Genomic DNA, 5,264 nt, shown 5'->3' with positions numbered 1-5,264 from the left:
TAGTTCCTGGTGTTGATTACCTGGTCTTGGACGGCGACCATGAATCCTTCAGTCTCGGGGAAGAGCTCCCGATCGTCAGCCATGCACCCTACCTATACACACACATGTCCACATGTCGTCAGCCATGCATTGGAAGCAATTTTGTCTACGTGATCTTGATGGAGATCATTGTAGTGTCTGCCATGAAGTGTCGTCTCTGCCCATCTTTCTATCTTCGTTTGTATCTCCTGGTTGGTGGGGACTCCTCGCTTATTTTGAGTGGGGTATACCGCTTGTTTATCTTCCTTATGGCCTGGTGGAGTGCTACTGTGTGTTTCTGGAAGTAATCTTTTAGTTTAACTATCGCTATCTTCTGTTGCTCAATAAGGTCTATCAGGCCGCTTCCTCCTTCTTCCCGGGCAATTTTCAGTCTCTCCACGGCAGATTTCGTGTGGTGTTGGCGGCTCTTGGTCATCATTGCTCTTGTCTTTCTCACGATATCCTCCAGCTCGGGGTTAGTCCAATTTATGACCCCCCGAAGAAGTATGTTAGCACTGGGACTGAATAGGTGTTTATGGCTTTAACTGTGTTTTCTCCATTCAGCTTTGCTTTCAGCAGGCTTCTGAGCCTCTGATGGTATTTTTCGGTCAGGCAGGCCTTAATTTTCTTGTGTTGTGACTGAGCCTGCATCATCCACAAGATTTTTAGGTCTCTCCCTCTGCCATGGTTTCGATCTCTTTACCAGTCTTCAGCTGGTAGTTTCGGTTGACTAATTTTCCCTGGTGCAATCCGTGGGTCTTGCATTTGTCTAGACCAAATTCCATCCTAACATCATTGCTGAATTCTTCGGTGATCTGGAGTAGTTGCTGGAGGTGCTTCTCGGTTCCCGCGTAGAGCTTGATGTCATCCATGCAGATCAGGTAGGTGAGGGTGTACAGGTTGTTCTTTCCTTCTTTGAGGTTATATCCATACTTGCTACTGTTGAGCATGGTAGATAGGGGGTTTAGTGCTAGACAGAACCACAGTCAGTTCAGGACATCTCCCTGAAAGATTCCTTTCCTGATGGGGATTGGCCTAGTTGTGATATTTTCGACCAGTGGTACTCCATTTCGCCATTGTTTCTCCTAGGAAGTTTATCCCTATCGGATTGACTTTGTAGATCTTCAGCGACTCTATTAGCCAGCTATGAGGCATGGAGTCGAAGGCCTTTCAGAAATCGATGTAGGCTGTTTACATGTTGCGGCGCTTCTTGTAGGCTTGCTCCACAACCGCGGCATCTGTGGTTAATTGTTCCTTGCATCCTTTGATCAGCCGCTTGCGTCCTTTCTGCTGTTCGGCCATTATGTTCTGGCTCTCCAAGTAGTCTAATATCTTCCTGGTTATGCATCTGGTCAGGACCTTGACATTGTTGGATGGCAGGTTGTTGTTGTTGTTGTTATTTGATTTATAGGAACATTAGCAACTAAGGCCATATTGCTCCAGGGATATGCGGTGGTCATTCCCCGACCTTTCCGCATCCTCTGTATTTGGTGGTCACGGGCTGGAACACCGGTATAATCAAGAAGCGTGTGCTACGCACTGCTGCTTCTGCCCACCAGGCTACGGAAGGGCCAGGGTGGCAGGTGATTGGCCTATATTTCGCCGGGTTTCTTGTATCTCCGTCTTTAGGCTTCAGATATGTGATTCCTTGAGTGAGAAACCTCGGGATTGTCTCTGGGTGCCTTATCATTCGGGTGAACTGCTCTTCCAGGTGCTTGTGTGTGCAAGTGAGCTTCTTGTACCACTAGTTGTGGACCTTATCTATTCCTGGAGTTCGCCCGTTGTGAGAGTTCTTGATCGTCTGTTTTACTTCTTCTTCCCGAATCTCTCACCCTCTCATTTCTTGTACGTTCTAGTTCTATCCAGGGCGTCCTGCTTTTATGTCTTACTTCCCTGCTCCATATGTTTCCCCAGAACTCCTCAATCGTCTTCTTCTCGGGTGGTTCGTTCCATTCTTTGTCGTCTTCTCCGAGATTCCTGTAGAAATTTCTTTGGTCCTCATCGAAGATTAGGTTGTTTATTTTCCTCAGGGAGTTCTCTTTTTATCGGCGTAGTCTCTTGCTGAGTGCAAGGAGGTTCTGCTTCAATGTGTCCAAGTACTCTCCTATTCTCTGATTTTTTTTTTTTTTTTATGTTTCATGTGGACGATGTCTCGGTTGAGGATGCTCTTCACTTCCAATTAATTTCTTACTCCTATTTCCCCGTTGGTACTGGTTCAATTGGCCTATCTTGACTCTTAATACTTCTATCTTCTGCTGAAGTCTTCTTTTCCAAGCTGGTGGTTCCTTCTGTTTTCGGTTCTTCTGCTGCTGGCCTCTCGCTTCTCTCCCGTTAATCCTCGTAGCTGCTACGACTGCACAATACACGGCTGTGTGGAAGGCCTCCAGTGTTGCAGCATTGCTGTCGAGGTAATGCGGTATTATATACCGATTCAGGTGGTCTGTGACTCTCCACAATGTTCTATTTGCCCTCTGCTTCAGTATCACGTGAGTCTTTGTGGGGTACATTTCCTTCGAATTCTGTTAGGGGCTTATTCCACTTGTCCTTTATTCTGGATATCATGACCTCGTCTCTTTCCACTTCAGCTGCTGTGGGTTTTATTTCTTCTTGCTCTCACTCCTCTGGTGCGGTGGTGGTATGTTCTTCCTCCTGTGGTTCCGTATTTATTATTATTATTATTATTTTATTGTTTTGCCTCACCCTAGGGTACTAAATAGATTTGGAGACAGGCATACAATGAACATATTAAATAATTTTTGGCAAGCGTCGATTTCAGGCTCAGGAGAGGTTATTCAATCTCCAAATTAAAATTCCTAGTAAGAAAATTTTTGATACTCAGTGATACAGTAGAATAGACGTTCAATGCGGATAAATCACAACCTCTGTTTACAGAGTGGAATATACTATTTGTAATGACTTCATTGTCTTTTCTGTTAGCTAACCGAAATTCTGTTAAATTTTGTATGCAAAAACTGATTTAACTGATGAATTGCAACTTGTTGTCAAGAAATTTACTTTTCTTAACGAGTTCTTGTATTGTAAGCAAATTCAAATGATAAATAAATTTGTATTGTATTGTATTGTATTATTATTATTATTATTATTAGCCATATGCACGTGAATGAAGCCTGAGACTTTTGCTGCACCAATCAAAAAAAAAAAATCTGAGTTACCCTGAGAGAGAGAGAGAGAGAGAGAGAGAGAAACAGAAACAAGAGTCAGAAGTAGAAGGGAATCACCAAGAAAGAGAAGAATGATGATATCCAGCTGAGGACCTTGGGTGTGCCATACTCACCAGATGTGTGCTCCTTGGATTATTTTATGCTACATTGGCCTGTAAAAATAAATCAGCTGGCAAAACAACTACATTTTTATTGCTCATTGAAAAACACGAAGCACCATTTAATTAATGAAATTTCAATTTAACTCCACAGCAGACGCAAACAAACATGAAAATATGAATTTTGCACTACTGCAGCATGGAAAGTACGAGAAATACCCCCCCCCCCCCATATACACACAAAAAAAAAAAAAAAAAAACACACAACGGTTGGTTTAGTATGGTTGTTAAAGGTCAACTGAGGGGCATTCCATTATCTGATTCGGATCTACCATTTATAGCTTCTCCACTGACTAACCGAAGAAACTGGAAGTTTAAAAGAAGTCAACAAACGTTTGGGCCTTCTCTCACTACAGAGCCCAAAATTTAAAATTTCGCCTCTGAATCCAGACCAAAAAAGAAAAATAAATTGCACACATCGATACACATATTGTATTTCATCTTGCGCTTTCCAGATATTGACTGGAACTTTCGGGTTGGTCGCATACACTAGCAAGAGATTGGATGCTCTTTTCTACACGGGCATGTAAGAGGCGCGACGAGACGAAACAACACTCTTGATCTGCAGCGATTAGCAGAGATTCTTCATGAATTAAGAATCTGCAGGTAAAAGACCCACTGAGTCGTAATGGTCACGGGGTATAGATATGGGATTTACTTAAAGACAGAACTACTATCAAGAGAAAAAGGGAAGGGCATTTGCTCTCTTAAGGGTGGTCAGTACAAGATTTCTCCTTAACAAACCAATGCTGTGTCTGAAGTATAATTGTGGCCATGTCTAGATGATCCTGCATTACTTCTTTTACCGGTGACTCCATTATGTTTCTTGGAACAGAAGTTAAACTAATAGGTCTGTAATTTCCCGTGGTATCACTCTTTTATCCCCCTTCCTGAATTGGGGATACATTCGCGCAGCTACAGTCCGCAGGGTACGGCTTCCTAATCCAACGATGCTCTCTTAAATATGGCTAATAAGTTGCTTACTTCATTCGCTGCCTATGTTAATATAAATGGATAAAACCCATCCACCCCTGGTGCCTTTCTTATGTTTAACTTCAACAATTTTACTTGACTTTTCTCTCAGTCAGTACAAAATCACTTAGCTCGCTGTTAGAGTTTGGTTAACTTCAGGCATCTCCTTCCTAAAGAGTTCCTCATGTGGGAATAGATGCAAAATACCCATTGAGTTTGTCAGCAACATGAGCAGCATCATCGACAGTCAAACCATCCATATCGCTTGGGCCAATTGATTTATTCCCTTCCTTCTAATGTTTACATAACTAAAGAAATCTTTGCTGTTTTTTTTTTTTTTTTTTTGCCTTCTCTTGCTTGACCGCCTTTGTGACTTCATTACAGACTGGTTTATATCTACCATAGGCTTTTGTGTCGCCAGTTAATTTGTATGCATCCCATACATTTTCTTCTCTGCCATCAGTTCATCTGACATTTATTTAGGCCTATACCGTGAAGAGTGTAGTTTTAGTTATTGTAAAAAAAAAATTGGTATGAAAAGCCTAGTAGCTTTACTTAGTTGGTATGAAAAGCCTAGTAGCTTCTGCGATTAAATCCTTGAACGCTTTCCATTTAGAATTTGCTGTTGATAATATTGTCAGCTGATCCCACTGTACAGAATTTGAATTTTTCAAGTTTTAAGTCAGTTTTACGAAAGCAAAATCCCTCCCTTTACCCTTGATAGTACTTACACCTTTAAGTAAATCCCAAATCAAAAATTGTGATATCTGCAGTGTATTGCAGATTCTTAATGCAAGATTTTTTCGTGATCTTAATACAGTATTCTTAATCTGATTATCGGCAGTGATTATAATCACTGCCGATAATCAGATCAAGAGTATTACTCCCTCTGGTTGCCTCTCTAACATTCTGCTGCTGCTGTAGAAAACAATTA

Source organism: Mastigoproctus giganteus, chromosome 13 (assembly GCF_048544385.1).
Source record: "Mastigoproctus giganteus isolate SK-2022 chromosome 13, ASM4854438v1, whole genome shotgun sequence".
Classification (NCBI taxonomy): Eukaryota; Metazoa; Arthropoda; class Arachnida; order Uropygi; family Thelyphonidae; genus Mastigoproctus; species Mastigoproctus giganteus.
Note: the sequence above shows the minus strand (reverse complement) of the source record.